Here is an 18,981-nt window from a genome sequence, read left to right on the forward strand (position 1 = left end):
TTTTTTTCTGGTGTATAAATATCACACACTTCAAAATCCTCATCCATCAGAAAATTTTATGAGCCATAAATTTAACAGAATTCAACTACTTCTTATTATTTTCATCATTGAGAAAAATAGTAGTCCAATGTACTACCATTTATTTCAATTTGTACAAATGCTGTTTAGCTTATATATTGCAATTTTGCACCAACTTCATAATCAATTTCTTTATATGAAGTGGTGATTGTACATATCAAGCTTAGAGTTAATAATTGAGTGGTGATTGTACATATCAAGTATTGAGTGGTGATTGTACATATCAAGCTTAGAGTTAATAATTGAACTTTTTTATTAGTCCTTTATGGAGTGCTTGCTATATGAAAGGAAATGGACTAGGAATGGAAGTGACAAATCTATGCCATTAAAGATTGCATAGAGGCTCAATTATTTTTATTGTCAGAATACTTTCTTTATGCTCTTGTTTTTAAAAATATGTTTTTATTCTGTTTCATAGATTCTCATAGTTTTTCTAATTATATAATGCTTCCAAAAAAGTAATGAAAAATATCTTTCAAAAAATCTGGTTTCAAGCTCATTTCTTATCTGACCCTCTCACTAATTTCACAGTAGAATATGAGCATTATACTGTATAAAATAAAGCTCTCCCATTAGTTAATCTTTTCAAATGCAAATTCAAACATTTGTTTTAAGTCAATATATTATTTTAAACATTTTGTGATAGAATGAATTCCATCATGTAATTGTTACTTTTAAAAATAGATGAAAAACAATAGTTTCACATTTGGATATAATTTCTTCAGAAACCCAATGAAGTCTGAAACTTTTTATTTGAAATGTATAATGTGAATGGGGATCACATAATAGATTACATAAATTAAAGAAAAATGATTTAAGTGAATATTTTTCCTACATATTGGTACATTTAAACTAGAAAGAGATCCCTCATACATTTCTGAGATAAGTCTAAAAAAATAAATTCAAGTTCCATCATTTTGAAATATTTCTTTCTTAGATATAAGTATAAATACAAATACCCAGATATAGGTATTTTTGTAATCCCAAGTACCAAGGCAGAATTGATATTCTTGGGATGGTTCACCTCAAGAAATTCTATGTCAACACTAAATTGTATATACTCATCGAAGTTTTATCTATGCTTTACTCCCAGTGACCAGTCTAGTACTGATGCTATGTTGAAGGGTTCATTTGAGTTACTTGTGCATTTTTCCATTGACTTCTTTGGAAATAAAAATGCACTCCAGGTGTGAACTTCATGATCACTTCCTTAGATAACCTTCAATAAAAGGAATGGGGTTTAGGGCTGACAGTTCTCTCTTGATGTACAGCTCGTCTTTTCTTAAGCTCTGGGAAGCTACGGTGTTGCCATGGCAGCACTATAAATTTGTATTTCTTTACAACATTAAGAAAACCCGATGGCCCAATCCCAGTATCGATGTCTCAAGGACAGTTTTTCTTTCCTATTTTTTTCTATGTGAGTTTTCTATCTCAAATAATAGCCCATGTAGAAATACTGTAGTTATCTGATCATTTTTTAGCACTTGAATGAAGTTTAAATACACAAACAATGAGGAGGAAAATAGAGTCAATTAGCCAGATAGTATATTTATTATATAAATTATAATATAATTATATATGTTTTCTTTTTTTACTTGTCAGGTGCCTGAAATGAAGCAAAATAAATAAATTAATTAATTAAAAAACCTTTTGTGTCCAAATTCTCACGATTCACTGAGAATTTTTTTCAAATACTTTTGAAATATATTGTCTTGCCTGATTAAAGAGAAGGATGCCTTTGTTTGTTAACTGAAGAACCAATGAATATTTCAAAAGCGAGAAGTAAATATTAACCTTTTGCACTCGGATGTCGAGTGTGACTCGACATGGTTAGCGTTAGAATAAAGGAATCGAGAAAAAAGCAAGCGAGTGCAAAGGGTTAATACTTCATTCTTATACTTTAAAACTAGAGGCCCGGTGCATGAAATTCATGCAAAGGTGGAGTCCCTAGAACTGGCCAGCAATCAGGGCCTATCAGAGCCATCTTGCCCAGTCTTGATTGGGGCCAGGCTGGTTGGGACCTGCCAGCTGCCAACGGGGGCCTGCCGGATGGGGCAGGAAGGACAGGGAGAGGGACCGCAGGAGGTTTGCCAGTGTAGGGGAGGAACTGGGGAAAGTTGGCTGGCCGTGGGAGGTTGGCTGTTGGAGCACACTGAGCATCTGCCCCCTGGTGATGAGTTCGCATCATAACAACTGGTCAACCGGTCATTCCAGTCGTTCGGTCGTAATGGTCACTTAGGCTTTTATATACATAGATGGAAAAATTCTGCATTGATTTTTAACAAAACTTTCAACTTGGACTAGCAGTAAACTTCATATTTGGTATTTGTACTTCAATTTTTAAAGATATTTTCAGCAATGCTTTTAGTTTATTTCTACATTCTAATGAAACATATTGGCAAATGTTATGAAGAAATATGACCTATCTTGACCAAATAAAACATTTCTGGAAAGTAAAAGGCTTATTCTTTCAATGTGATTTAAAATGTTGTGTGCCAATTTCTCATAGTACACAGAATAATACCAGATAGATTAAACTCATGAGCTTTCTACTTGCAAAGGAAATCTCTGCCAAGAAGAAAATTCTGCTCATGGCTGGGAAATGTGTCTTATGGAAAGTACAGTGTAGTTTGCTTCCATTTCTAAAACATGCATTTCTAATATGCTGTGGAAGGGTAAAATATATCTCCCAGTGGAACATGACATAATTCCCCTCATTCTATTGCTCCATAGATTATTTTTAATACAACCATCTTAAAATTTACTATTTAAGTCACCTGTAATTTGAGTAAACTAGGTATGTGCTAAGATACATCAAAGTATGAATAAATATAAATACAGGAGAATATTCATAAGCAAGTTAGAAATAAATATTAAAAACAATGACTAATATTATGGAAGCTACCAACAATTAAGGTTTTTCATTTTTCAATAAAATAAAATCAATGGCAAAATATTATTTTTAGAACATTACAATTTATTTTCTTCAAATGGAAGACAATAGACACAATCCACTAATTAAAACAATATAGATTATAAGGGGAGATGTTAAAAAGCATTACGGCGACTCTGGTTTCAGACCCAATATGAAAAGAGTTTGTATGTAGTTATTTCCATTATTATGATAAGAGAAACTTAAACAAACTAAAAATAATTACTTTTCTTGGTCTCATCTGAAGACTGTGATTGCTGTTACTAAAATGTGAAGATAGAGGATTCCATGATCAAAGACAAGATCTGCTCACCTGGAGCAGAAAGTGCTAGAGTCATAAACTGAGGAATTAGACTTCAATAGTAAAGGAGAAATAAAGACTTTCTCATATCCTGAACGAAATATAAACACAAAATCTTTAGGGACAAGAAAAATTATGCCAGTAAAACATACAGACCTACATAAAAAAGGAAAGAGCATCAAAAAAGTAATAAATACAGGAAAAATAATAATTTATTTAAAAAAATATATATTTTTATTGACTTCAGAGAGTAAGGGAAAGGGAGAGAAAGACAGAAACATCAATGATGAGAGAAAATTAATGATTGGCTGCCTCCTGCGTGCCCTACACTGGGGATTGAGCCGGCAACCTGGGCATGTGCCCTGGAACAGAATCAAACACAACTTTTCAGTCTGCAGGCTGACACTCTATCCACGGAGCCAAACCGGCTAGGACTTATTTTCCTTATTCTTAATCTAAAAGACAACTATTTAGACTAATATTGGTAACAAATGCATTGAATGATTATAGCACATACTAAGTGAAATGAATGACAGCAATATCAGAAGTGACTATAGGGAAGAATTGGAACATTGTTATGGAGTAACTATACTACATACAAAATAACAGTTGGATTTAGATTAATTATAAATGTATATTGGAATATTAAAAAGCATTTAAAAGTATAATACATATGTCTAAAAAATCATATAACCACAATGAAGTGGGGTTAATTCCAGTTATGCAAGGTTATTTCAACATTTAAAACTCAATGTAACTCACCACATCAACAGTCTAATGAAATAAAGCATATATAATCATGTAAATTGATATGAAAAAGCAGTTTAAAAGATCGAACACCATTTGTAACTAAGGATTCTCAGAAAAGGAACAGAGAACTTCTTTAATTTAATAAAATTCCACAGTAATTATATATCATCTATCTATATACAGACAGTCCTCGGGTTATGACGGACTCGAAGTACGTCATTTCGTGGTTACATTGACATCTCCCATCCTATCTAATAAAAGAGTAATATGCAGATTGACCGTCACTCCAACACACAAGATGGCTGCCCCCATGTGGTCAAAGATGGCTGCCCCCATGTGGACACAAGATGGCCACCACAAGATTGTCAGCAGGGAAGGGCAGTTGGGAGGGACCAAGCCTGCAAGTGAGGGCAGATGTGGGCGATCAGGCCAGCTGGGGAGGGCAGTTAGGGGTGACCAGGCCTGCAGGGGAGGAAAGTTGGGGGCGACCAGGCCTGCAGGGGAGAGCAGTTGGGGGGGACCGGGCCTGCAAGTGAGGGCAGTTGGGGGCAATCAAGCCTGCAGAGGAGGGCAGTTAGGAGTGACCAGGCTGGCAAGGGAGGGCAGTTAGGGGCAATCGGGTTGGCAGGGGAGCAGTTAGGGGGTGATCAGGCTGGCAGGCAGAAGAAGTTAGGGGCAATCAGGAAGGCAGGCAGACAGGCAAGCAGTTGGGAGCCAGCAGTCCTGGATTGTGTGGGGTATGTCCGACTGCGGGGTATGTCCTACTGGGATCGAGCCTAAACGGGCAGTCGGACATCCCTCGAGGAGTCCTAGATTGGAGAGGGTGCAGGCTGGGCTGAGGGACACACCCACCCCCATGCACGAATTTCGTGCACTGGGCCTCCAGTTTATTTATAAAAAAAAAAAAAGTTCCACGTATGTACATATGTGCTTTATGTTTTTTATTATTTATTTACCACAAGTAAAGGTCAGGAATTGTTATCTTTCTTTTAATTTTTTTTACTGTTTCACTTCATTACTGCTGTGTATATGCTCCATGTGAGTGATGTATAGGTGCTTATGTAGGTGGGTTCCAATTTAGGTCAAAAGTCACGTTACGTCATGCAGGAGGAATGGATCTCCAATGTATCCTGAGGACCTACTGTAAAACCCTAATATGCAAATAGACTGAATGTTGGAACAACCAAACAACCAGTCGCTATGACGTGTGCTGACCACCAGGTGGTGCACAAGGAACATGTGGGTGTCGGCAGCAGTCAACAGAGCATGGAACATGGCAGGTGTCAGCTGTGGCAGGATGGTGGAGCAGGTGAGCGGGGGCACCAGACCAAGGCAGGGCACTGGTTGCTGTCATTGGGGTGAATCTCTGGTAGTTACTGAAAATTCTTTGCTCCCATGTGCCGCAGTCCTGTCCGGTGCTCACACATGCTGTCGGCGCTCCGCACCAGTCCTGATCACTTGGCACCGTCAGCAGCATCAGCAGGTGCTGATTGGTCTCATCTGAAGACTGTGGCAGCTGCCAGCCCCAATCACCCCCCGGGCTTCTCCACCTCCCCCTGCTCCTAAGAGGCAATAGGGGACAGCAGCCTCCTCTTGCACCCACTGCTGGTGCCAGCCCCGCTCGCACCTGCTGCCAGCGCCATCCCTAATCACTGGGCACCGTCAGCAGGTGCAATAGATGGCTGCCAGCCCCAATTACCCCTGAGGGCTCTCCATCTCCCCCTGCTCCTGAGGAATGATTGGGGCAATAGCCGCTGCTTGCACCTGCTGCTGGTGCCAGCCCCAATTGCTCTGCGCCATCAGCATGTGGGAGCAGCAGCAGCGGGAGCAGGGCTATCAGCAGACAGGGGACCAAGGGCCGCAGGGGGAGGGGCTGTGCGGGGCGTGGAGGATGAGCTGAGACCCACCCCTGTGCCCACCATAGCCTCACTGCCCACAGTTCCTTTCAAGATACACGAATTCACGTATTAGGCCCAGTGTATGAAATTTGTGGACTGGTAGGGTCTCTAGCGGCTGCCAGCTGCCTGCCAGGGCCTCCCTTCCTTCCCCTGGTCGCCTGCCACCACCGCCAGCCAGGGCCTCACTCCCTTCCCCCTGCTGGCCCTGACCCCTGGTCAAACTCCCAGAGGAACTCTGGTTGAGAGGACAATTTGCATACTATGCTTTTATTATATAGGATAACATATTTTTATTGATTTTAGAGAGGAAGGGAGGGGAGGAAAGATAGAAACATCAATGATGAGAGAGAATCATTGATCAGCTGCCTCATGCATGCCCCCTACTGGGGACTGAGCCCGCAACTCAACCCTGAGCAGGAATCGAACCTCAACCACCTAGTTCATAGGTCAGCTGGCATTCAATCACTGAGCAACACTGACAGGGCCACAGTAATATATTTAATGAAGGCTTATCTGGATGATCTTTCCTAAGATTAGGAATAAATATATTCTCTCTTATCACTCTATTCAATGTCATACTGGTCATCCAAGCTAGTGTAATAAATTTTTTAAAAAAGTGAAATGAAATAAATGGTATAAACATTGAGAAGGAAGGAATAAAACCACTTTTCATAAATGATATAGTTGTTTTATAGACTATCCAAAAGAACCAGCAACTGCAACAACAAAAACAAAACAAATAAAAAACTCTAGGAACTAACAAACAAGGATAGCAAGGTCAAAGGTTACAAGTTTTAACATACAGAAGTTATTTTCCAATATATTTACAATGGATATTTGGAATTTGAAAATTAAAACAAAAATAATATACAATAACATCAAACATTAAATAGTCAGATATAAATTCAATAAGAAATACAGCATATTTATATATAGAAACAATTGAAAGATACTCCATGGTTAGCTGAAAGATAATAATGTTCAAATACCAATTCTTCCTAAATTGATCTCTGGATCGAATGCAATTCTGATTAAAATCCCAAAAAATTATCTGATAAAGACAAACTGATTTTAAAGTATATAGGAAAGGCACACATCTAGAATAGCCAACACAGTGCTGGAAAAGGAAAACAAAATTGGAGAACTAGTGCTACCCAAGAGGTAACACAAAGTGCTCCAAATAAAACATACACACTATGATTGCAATATGTCAAAAGGACACAGGAACAAACTGAAAGGGACCCAAACTGAAATGATTTAAGCAATAACAAACAGAAATGCAGTAGTGTTAGATTATAACCTAAAGTATAAAATCTCCAGAAGTCCATACTAAATAAATAAAATAATAAGTAAGTAGGGGTGAAGAGATCAGTCTCCCATGCAGAATAATGCCAATAATTTATGTAGCTACTCCTCTCTCAAGGAGTAAAAGCATAACTCCCCAGGCCTTAAGTGTGGTCTGGACTAAGTGATTTCCTTCCAAAGAATACAGTATGGAAATGGAACAGTAGTTACCCTTATAAAAACTACCTTAGCTGTGCATTAAAGATTAGCATTCATAGTGATAAATCATGTTGGTAGTATGTACAACTGTGATGAGAATAGCACTTTACCTCAGTGGTCCTTGTACCAAGAACGTATACCGCTAATCTGGTTGGAAGAAAAACAACAGACAAATCCCAATTAAGAGACAGTCAATGAAAGACTTGACCATACTCAAAACTGTTAAGTTTATAAAAAACGAAGGAAGTCTAAGAAATGATCACAGCCCCTTACCAGTGTGGCTCAGTTGGCTGAGTTTCATTCCATACACTGAGAGGTAGCCAGTATACATGCCTGGGTTGCTGGCTGGATCCCCAGTAGGGGGCATGCAGGAGACAGCTAATTGATGTTGCTCGCTCATGGATGTTTCTCTATCTCCCTCTCCCTTCCTTTCTCTCTAAAATCAATTAAAAATATATTTTTTAAATAAACTGTCACAGAGAAGAAGTGTTACAGTACTGTAACACTCTACTGTAACAAATATCTAAAGTATATTAAACATTTTTTTACTTTATCCCTCAAATTATTTCTACAAGAATCAACACTAATTCTAGGGATAAAAAAAAAAAAATCCTACTCAATTCAACCTAAAGTATGCCTCATGATATTAATGGATTATAGAAACAAAATAATCAAGTCTTATTTAGAACTAGAGGCCCAGTGCATGAAATTCATGCACTGGGGGGAAGGGTCCCTCAGCCTGGCCTACGCCCTCTCATAGTCCGGGAGCCCTCGGGGGATGTCAAACTGCCGGCCTTCGGACATCTTTAGCGCTGCTGTGGAGGCAGGAAAGGCTCCTGCCACTGCCACTGCACTCGCCAGCCATGAGCCCAGCTTCTGGCTGAGCGGCGCTCCCCCTGTGGGAGCGCACTGACCACCAGGGGGCAGCTACTGCATTGAGCGTCTGCCCCCTAGTGGTCAGTGCGCACCATAGTGATCAGTCGTTCCATCATTCAGTCAATTTGCATATTAGCCTTTTATTATATAGGATGTGCTAATTTAGTTTTCCCTGTTTTACTATAGAAAGACTATAAATATAGAAATAGAGAAAATAAAGTTATTTTTATTTATTTCAACACCTCTCCATATTTAAAAAAAAAGTGTTAATACCAAGATTGCATTCCTTAGTTCTGTCATTAAGTTCATTTGAAACCAATATTGAATTTTGAAAGAACAAATTTTCAGGCTATCTCCTTTATAATGGGATTGTTTTTATTATAATTGTGGTTGAAGATTTCAACTTGCCTCATACTAATGGTCTGAAAAAATGAAATCTGTTCACAGTCAACTTTCATAGCTTAGAAGCAAGGTGGTAATTTAGTCATTACATATATCCCTAAGTTTACTAAGATGGTACTATCCATCATAAATAGAAACATCTTCTTTTTGTACTTTTATTCAGATGGGAAAATGATATCATTGGAGAAATGTTCTCAAATGTAACTAAAAGTAATGGAATGCAATCTAGTTTTCCATTTTGACTCTTATATAACCCCATCTACCCTGAAGAGAAGTTTTCTCTTTTCATATCTCTCCCCAATAATACATATTTATAGAAAATATGAAAGTTTGCCTTCCTCTAAACTTCTTAGAATTCCCTTAAGCAATAGCATAAACTAAGTACTTGAATTCCAATAGACTCTTTTATATGAGAAATTGTGAAGTACAAAAGTCATTGAATCAAAAATCAATAATACATTTTTTTTAAGACTAAATCCACCTGATTTTAATACTAAAACCATGTTACATGTTTGTTGATTTTAAAAAATAAATAGATTGGACAATGTGAGTTGAAATATCATAGTCTTAATTATTTTTAAAAAGAAACTGCCAATATGTAACAAATGTTCTGAATATTAACATATTGGAAGTAAAGAATCAATGACCTTGAAAAACAGACACTAGATTTGAGAATCAGATGGGGCAGAGTATTAGATATTCTCCCCAATTCAGTGATTTTGTGTGTTTTTTTTCTAAAATAAAAATATCTCCAAGCTGTTCTTCTATAAGTGAAAGCTAATTGCATTTGCCTCTTGAGAATGACATTAATCATCTAATTGAATTGTTATATACTTATATAAGAAGAGAATATGAATAAAAGCTTGCACCATGCCAATTCATAACAATAGGGATTCTAACATCTTATTTTCTCCCTCATGCAAATGTGTTTCTGGGCCAAGAAATGAATAACAGAGTTTTGAATACATATTATGCACACACTTTTTTTAAAGAAATAATATTCAAGAATTTGGAAGGTTACTAATAGAGAAAAACCACACAGTACTAAAAAAAATGGAGATTCTGTATTTTTACATTACAAATGGTAGACTATATTGAGAGCATAAGCAGACTAATTTATAGGTCTCACAATATTTCTACTGAATATTTTCAGATGTGGGAAGAAAACAACGTGTTTTATTTACCTGGTCTAAATGGCTGAGAAAAGGTAATAGCCAAAGAACATATATGCATAACTCATAAACATAGATAACAGTGTGCTGATAGCCAGAGAGAAGGGAGTGGGGGCAGAGGCTGGGTGGAGGTGGGCAAAAGTGGAGGGATAGGGACATATGTAATAGTATCTGTAATAGTGTCAACAATAAAAATAAAGTAAAAAAAATAATAAAGTTTCCTCACATAGAAAAAATAAAAGATAAATGGCTGGAAATAAAAAGAACACCTGTTATTTTAGACTGCAATGCAATAACTGATACAGGGTTTTGTTATATCTTTTTTCTTTATAAAACATGTTTGTCAAACTATGTGTTAAGCCACAATTTGGTCAGTGGCAATTATGGCATCAGCAGTGTTTTATTAAGGAAATAATTAAATTACTATTAAGAGGACTCCAATAAAATGGAGAAAATATAGATGATAGATAGATAGATAGATAGATAGATAGATAGATAGATAGATAGATAGATAGATAGATAGATAGATTTAGGACTAGAAAGTGAAGAAAGGGGAAAAGTAGGAGAATATGGCCTCCTTGATCTCAAATGAATAAAATATTTTCAAGTAGAAATAATACTTTTTCTGGGTAATGTTAATCAGTCAAGAAAGGTAAAGTAACATGAACACCTGAGATTTGACCATTGGACTTTGGAGGTCATATTTCTGGAACCCCCTACATAGGAGTGGAGGCAAAAGCCTGATTGGAGTGTATGTAAGAGATAATAGTACTTAGTAATAGGAGGCAAAAGTTTATTCCACCCACTCAATTGAGAAGTGTTTCTGGAAGAGGAGGAGAGACATGGGCCAGTATCCAAAGTAGAATCAAAATCAACGATTGTAAAAAGATAAGGATAATACCACGTTTCCATGTTCATAAGAATGATCTGGAAGAGAAGGTAAATTTGATGCTATGGACCCACATGATCAAATTTACCTTCTTTTCTCAGTCATTAAAATTGCTGCAGTGATGGCCTTTAAGAGAGTTAACAAGAATGAAATTTAGTGTAGTTTATGTAAATAAAGGAAAGAGAGGTCCCAAACTGTGATTAGAGAGGGTGGTGGTGGGTGCTATATGGTGGTGGTAATTTGTAGTTCTCTTCTGTTTGCTTCACTTCCTTAGCAAGTATGCCCTTGGAGTGAATGTTGGAGTGGAAATATTGGTCATTTGAGGAGAGAGAAGATACTGAAGTTATGCTTTAGCAGCATTAGAGAATGATTGACCAGAGAAATACAGTATGATTGCCAGGCTGCATTGATTTTTTTGATTATCACTTAATTTAGCTACTTTGTGACATTTAAAACCTATGGATGATATTTTAGGGATATTTATTCTCTCATTTTCTCCTGAGTAAATTACAGCTGAGCTAACACAGTGGCAAAAGAGAAAAAAACAATATAGTTTTTTTGTAAAATGTTAAGATGTTTGAAATAACATTGTGTGTTTCACTTTAAGAAAGCAAGCTTGTCTAAATTAAATTCTAAGTAATTGATGTGTGATTCCAGATACTTTATTAGAAGGAAGTAAGATCTCATTGGAATTTTATAGTTATATCTGCATGGAGCCAATCCAGAAAATTCAAGCAATAGAACTTATTTATATAGTAGAGCTAGTTTATAAACAATCCTTTTTAAAATGTCTGCATAAACTTCATAGATAATTTGAGAATGTTTTACTACAGAAATTTTTCCCTGACAAACTTAATAGGAGTGAATACAAATGGGTTCTTATAAAAGGAAGCCATAAAATTTATATATGTCCTACCTGTTGCACAGATTAATTACGTCACACTAGAAACACTGTGTTGCATTTACATTCCCCTTAATATATCCTGGAAGGCTCTTCACATTTTACATAATGATAGTTCTGACCATAAATAGGGGGTATGTTCTTTTCCCAATTACTTTATGTTTTTAATAGTAAATTTTATTAGGCCCCTGGGGAAAAGATTTATTTGAATATTTCTCTTATAGCATGTATGTGTATTGAAATATTTGAGTGGCTTATTTTCCTCTCTTTAATGCTACCTATTTACATTTTGGCTATTTTGTGGTGTTCAATTGCTTTTAGTAATAAGGATTCACAGCAGTATTTTTCTGATAATGGAAAGTCAAGTTGAAATTATAGGAAACCAAGAATTAGAACTGAGAAAGTTAGTAGCCCTCCTGTTGAGATGAATATTAAAGTTAATTTTGTATGTCAGGATGTAATCATGCAACCTACCCTAAATTCATTATTTTATGAATAATGGAACCATAAAATTTTATACTGCAGAGATGTAAACAATTTACTATTTATCCTTATTTAGCATGAGATATTTATTCTCAAAACTTATTTTTACAAGAATATATTCACATGTTTTTAAAATCACATTTTATATATGTTGACTCCTGCCTTCACTATGAATAAAGCAAAGGGAAGTAGCCTGGCTAAGTGGACTATTCAACACAGATGCACAGAGGAGAAATTGTAAACATGAACAACTTGCTTGCTTGGCCTGCACAATTTTCTTGTTCAACAACTACCCTCAAGGAGAATCAGAAAACACTGTGTTAAGTAGCATTGGCAAACACATCATACAACAATGCAATATGCCCACTGTCTCTGACCTGGTGTCTGAGTCGTATTGACTGTTTTAACTGAGCATCATGTGCACACTAGTATAAGCTATCTTCTGATATATCCAGAATGTTCCAGGCATTTTGATTCTGGGTTAGAATCTGATTATGAGAATGTTCCTGAGACATTTGGAAGGTAAAAAGGAAGACATGTACTGTGTCTCTGGAGACAGCTGCAGGTAGACGTGTGAACAAATGTGTAGTTTAGTAGAGCTCCAGAACCACTGTATTCTTGCATGTTGAGATGCCTTATACAATTATTAAAAGAAATAGGAAGGGGAAAGTTGGAGAAACTACCACTGATGTTTTCACTTACGAAACAGAATAAGTTTTGCATGAATCTGAAGAACATCTGTAGATTTTCCACAAAAGTTCTGGCTTACCCAGCACATGCAGGTCTCTCTGAACCAGAACTGCATGCACAGACCAAAAGACAGTTTGACTTGCCCCATTGATTGCTTCCACCTTGGGGTGTGGAGTTGCAAATATCAGCAAGGTATCTAGCATTTCCCTCATTTGGCATGTGAGGCAGCCAGAGTTATTGCTCTGTCTTGATCAGTAACAACTCTATTATTGCAAATATTGAGAGAATGAGATTCCCTAGACAACTCAGCCAGAAATGAAAGCAGATTGTCAGTAACTCTTTGTCTTTTCGTATTTGATTTTCATAAAAGTAATGTTCTTCAGAGCAGGTGTCTCTAACCTTGAAGATGCTTTAATGGAGTGAAAAAAATATACTGAAAATTCTATTTAATTATATCTTAATCTTCTTTAATTTCAATTTTTATTTGTTTTATAATTAACACATCTTACTTCTAATGTAATGTAACTTACAGAATACAATATAAATATGCATACATTCTAAATATAAGTGTTGCTGCTATTAATCGCAATCAACAGTGTTTGGGAACAATTGGCTTAAACTATATGATATATTATCAACTTGGAAAAGAAAGCTATTGGTATTAAAGTGTTTTTTTCTAATTTTCACATTTTTTCTTTTGTGATTTACAAATATGACATATGTATAAGATTAAATAAAGTCATAAAGGCAGGACCCTCATCAGATAGGACAGGTGTCCTTATAAGAAGAGGAAGAGATGCCAGAGTTCTCTCTTGGTCTCCACTAGCATAGGAGAGGTCATGTGAATACACATTAAGAAAGCACTGAAGGAATTCTTGCCATTTGCAACAGCATGGATGGACCTGGAGAGCATTATGCTAAGTGAAATAAGCCAGTCAGAGAAAGATAAATATCACATGATCTCACTCATTTGTGGAATATAATGAACAACATAAACTGATGAACAAAAATAGAGCCAGAGTCATAGTAGCATCAGACTGTCCAACCTATGAGGGAAGGTGGTGGGCGAGGGGGTAAGAGATCAACCAAAGGACTTGTATGCATGCATATGAGCAAAACTAATAGGGTGGTGGGGGGGGGAGAGGGCATGTGCTGGGGGTGGAGGTGGCAGGGGAGTGGTCAATGGGGGGAAAAGGAGACTTATGTAATACTTTAAACAATAAAGAATTTAAATTTTTAAAAAAGAAAGCACTGTCTACAAGCTGAGGAGAGAGATTTCAACAAAAACCTGAAAGCCACTTGATCTGTGACTTCAGGCCTCCAGAACTATGAGAAATAAATTTCTGTAAGCGAAGCTGATTATGACACTTTGTTATGACAGGCCAAGCACACTAATATAGATTTTGGTACCAAGAGCGAGGTGCTACTGGTATAGGATAGTACGGAGCTAGGAAAATTCCAGGACAAGAAAAATAGGGAAGCTGAGACAGATAGTTAAACAGTAGTTTGCAGCCACCTAGTAAAGCCTATCTCAACCTAAACTAAGGACTCTTAAGTGTAAATGATTAGCACTTCTCCTTCCCAACCAGGGGGTAGATAGCTTAAACCACCCTACTCAGGGAGACAGAACACAGAAATCCAATTAGTGCCATTTTCCAACCACACCCAAAGACAGACAAATTAAAAGAATAAATTTCATTTTGGTACATCAACATAAAGCTGATGAATATTCTACTGATCCTACCCTAAGACCGCCCCTAAACACTCAGCCTCTAAAACCCCTGAAAACAAAGGTCCCAGTGCACTCTCCCTCCAGGGAGCATGCCAGTGCCATTCCCTCTCCCCTTTCCTTCCCCCACAGGCACATATACCCTACCCTCTAAGAGACCCCATGAGACTTGCAACCCAACCAGGGGAGCAATGGGCAGCAGCAGCTCATCCTGAGCTAAGCCCCTGAACCTGTCTCCCAGACGCCCTTCTCTCTGACTTCCAGTGAGCAAAGGCAGCCCAGCCTACGCTCTCCTGTTGCTTCTTCTATGTCCTTCCTCGTTTCACTGTCCTAAGTGTGTTTTGCTGCAGTCGATAAATTCTTGCTTGCTTTTCTTCACACTGTCTCTTGTTTGAAATCTTTCTTTCAAGAAGACAATAATTGAGGTCTCATCTTGTCACCGGTAACACTACTGTAACAAATATCTAAAAATTTGAAAGTGGCTTTAGGACTGGGTAATAGGTAGAGGCTTGAAGGTGCATGCTAGAATAGACATAGATTACCTTGAAGGGCCTACTGGTAGAAATATGGACCTTAAAGGTGATTCTGGTAGGAGCTTAGGAAAAAAAAGAGAGAGAGAGAGAGAGAGAAGAGTTGAAGAGAAAGCTTCTGTTATCATGAACATCATGAAATACAGACATTAATAATTTTAAGGTTTCCTTTGAGCTAGTATATTTCTTTCTTTCAATCAATTTTTAAAGTACAAAAATAACATTTTACCAGGTTTTCTTTTATTTAATTTTTATTATGATCTCATTTAGTCATCACAGAAAAACAAACTATGAACTAGTTAGTATTATCATCTTTATTAAAGTTAGTAAAAAAACCATAAGGAGCTTTAGTAATTTGTCTAATGTCACTTGGCTAATAAATTTGAGCTGTGACTTTAATCCAGGCAACATTACTCTAAAGCCAATGGTCTTAATCCCTACATGTTACCAAATGATACACAAAAGAAATAAGCTGAGGGACATTTATCAAAACAGTTTTACCACTATTGAGTGATATTTTGGAAAATAACTATTCTATATTAGCACAGTGGTTAACTAAACTGGAATGTAGGCATATGATGAAATAAAATAGCAACAAATAAAGCAAAAATATGTGCTTGAAATGCATTTAATGATGTGGAAAGTACTTAAAAATAGAAAAAAAATACAAATGCAGTACACAAAAACCAATATAATCGTTCTTATTTAGTCCTTCACTCACTCCATTCATTGAACAAATATTAATTGTACAAATATGATATGCTGGACACTTTACCTTGGCATTCAGGACACAGCTGTGAGGAAAAAGAGAAGAGCTGTGAGAGAGAGAGGGGGAGAGAAGAAGAGAGAATATGATTTTGTTTTGTCAGGTGCTCAGCTGAGCTGGATCTGAGCTGCCAGGTGTCAGAGTAGCTGATTAAGACAAACGAAAATTAAAGGAACAGTCAAAATGTAGTCACTTACTCTGGTAATATAAGCAAGAAGCTAAACAGAAGAAAGTGCCAACCCTCCACTTCTTTCCCCCCTTAACTCTGCAGGGAGTGGAGCAGGGGTGGGGGGCCTTTTTTTCTGCCAAGGGCCATTTGGATATTTATAACATCATTGAGGAGCCAGACAAAATTATCAACTTAAACATTAGCCTGCTATATTTGGTCAAACATTTAATTAACTCACCCCTAATGCCTTGGGAGGCCAGACCAAATGTTTTTGCGGGCCTTATATGGCCATTGGGCCCAACATTCCCCACCCTTGCAGTAGAAGGTCAGATGTATCAGCACAGACCGGGGAGAGGGTGCCTCAATCCTGAGGAGTCTCAAACCAAAGGCTTCTACCATTTTAAGGATGTGGGAGCTGGAGAAATGGGGAAGGGGAAGGGCCAGCTGTGAAAAAGTACTGAGTACTAAGTCAGAGTGGAGAAAGGTGTCTTTAAGGTTCTTCCCACTCCTCCCCATACAAAAGTTTAAGCAGAGACACCTGGCGAAAGCCACAGCTCAAGCTCTCAGTAAAATGACTCTGAATGGAGGTCCCTGAGCTAGGAAAACAGGTAGGATACCCACACACAAAAATCAGCCTACATGGTGGCCGGAGTCCTTGACTGCAACCCCCGCTTCACAAATTGCAATGTAGTAGCTGTTCAACAAGTCTGGTGTGGTGAGTGCATTTACAATTAATTGCCTATGGTTGTCTCTGAAAAATCACACAGGTTTTTAGCTAGATTTATGTTCTTAAAACTTGTATATATGAGGAATAATGTGCATGCCTATATACTTACATATTTTCACAGAAAAATATTATAAGTATACAAATTATTCATAACGTGGTCATCTTTAATCAATGAGATTATGATTGATTTTTATTTTATATTTTTGTTGAAGTGTGCATATTAAAATAAAACTGTGACCTTTTTATACCTAGAAAAAATATTCCCCCAAAAGTTGTGTTATGTGTATAAAGAACCAGCCTGGAGGCATAAAATGAAGCTAGTGAGAAATAAGATTTGAGTTTGGCCTGAGGTCATAAAAGGCAGTCTTGTATGCTAGGAATTTATAAAGAAACAAAATAATAAGCTAAAGCCATGGAACTGAAAAGTTTGGAATATGTTTGAAGAAAATCTAATAGTTTTATTTCTTATAGGGAATTTGGTCCTGTCCAAAACATCTACAGAGATATTTGGTCTGGCCCAATATCCATGGAGACCTTTGCTCTACAGTTAATATAAATCCTATTCTTCTTCTAAATTTGAACTTGGACCTACCAACCTATTTCTGTGTGCCATTACCAGACTACCAATCAAGAAGGTTTATTATCATCAGTACAGACACAACACAATTACTGAACCAATAAAACATGATAGTATTTTTTTTATGTATTAATCCTGTAAACGCAAAGTAGAAATAAACATTATGGGTTATCTCAACCCAGGGACATTTTCTAAGTGTGGATATTTTGAACAGAACAAAAGATCAACGACCATTTGTCATTGACCAAATATGCTCCCGGATGTTTCGAGCAGGACCAAATAAATATCCACTAATTGCCTTTTTTTTTTTTTTACAATATAATTTTTTAAATTGATTTCAGAGAGGAAGGGAGACAGAGATAGAAACATCAATGATGAGAAAGAATTATTAATTGGCTGCATGCTCTCTACTGGGGATCAAGCCTACAACCAGGCATGTGCCCTGACCAGGAATCGAATGTGATCTTCTCGTTCATAGGTCGACACTCAACCACTGAGCCACACTGGCCAGGCATAATTGCCTTATTTGATTTAATTTTTCTTTAAATGTAGCATACTGTTGAAGAGTGTAAATGACAGATCTCATTGTTTATATGCAATGTTATAACTAATGGAGAGTTAATGAAAATATGAAAAAGGAAATGACTTGATTAAACTGGAAAAGGTTTATATCCAATTGTGGGAGCAACTGTAAGCTCATCACATAAATTCAAAATTCTTCAGTCAGAGTTATTCCAGAAGCAAACAATAGTAAAATGCATTAATATGCAGTTCCTCTATCTTCAACCATGAGAGCCTTGACAATGAACAACACACCTTTTGGGTCTTTGCTTTAACTTTCTCCTGTTTTGTGTACAATTTCTGTATACTAATGTGTGTTTATCTGATCTCTTTATGTTGTAAACAAAGAAATGATTCATGTTCAAATATGTGAGTTCAGATTCAAGTTACTCAGAGTTCAGAAGATAAAGATTGGTGATCCTAGCCAAAAACTATGTGTGAGTTAGTATTAACTTCCCAGTGTCAGGTTACTTTTGTTTACAGACAACATCCCTTCTCACATCTGTCCTGGGACATGAGTTTTTACTCTATTGTAAGGGGGTAAAATTGTGAGAGTATCATGATTGGTAGTTTTGTATGAAGGCAGCTTATTTTTTCCTCTTCTATATTAATAACCCATCAGAAAATCAAATTGGAAGCAAAGTGGAGACACACATATCCAGTTTGGGAGCAAAGTGGAAACAATAACTACCAGAGTTCAGCAAACCAAACTGACCATAGTTTTCTAAACAGTATATTATCCCAACTACATAAGGTCTATGTCAAGTAAAAAGAGGCAATGGCATTATTGATGATCTGAAGAATAAACTGGAATTTGGAAAAAACAACAACAACACTGTTGCTGTGGCATTTAGATAGATTGGGAAAGAGTTAATGCAGATAAACACCAGGAAAATAGAACTAACAAAGAGCAGAGAAAGATGGGAACGAGTTTACAGAATGAAAATCTGTGGGATTTAGGAATTAATTGGTTGTGGAGAAGAGGGAGTGGTGAACAATTACCCTGAGGTTTCAAATACAGTTGACTGAGCAAATTGTGGTGTTATC

This window comes from Cnephaeus nilssonii, assembly GCF_951640355.1.
Source record: "Cnephaeus nilssonii genome assembly, chromosome: 9".
Lineage (NCBI taxonomy): Eukaryota > Metazoa > Chordata > Mammalia > Chiroptera > Vespertilionidae > Cnephaeus > Cnephaeus nilssonii.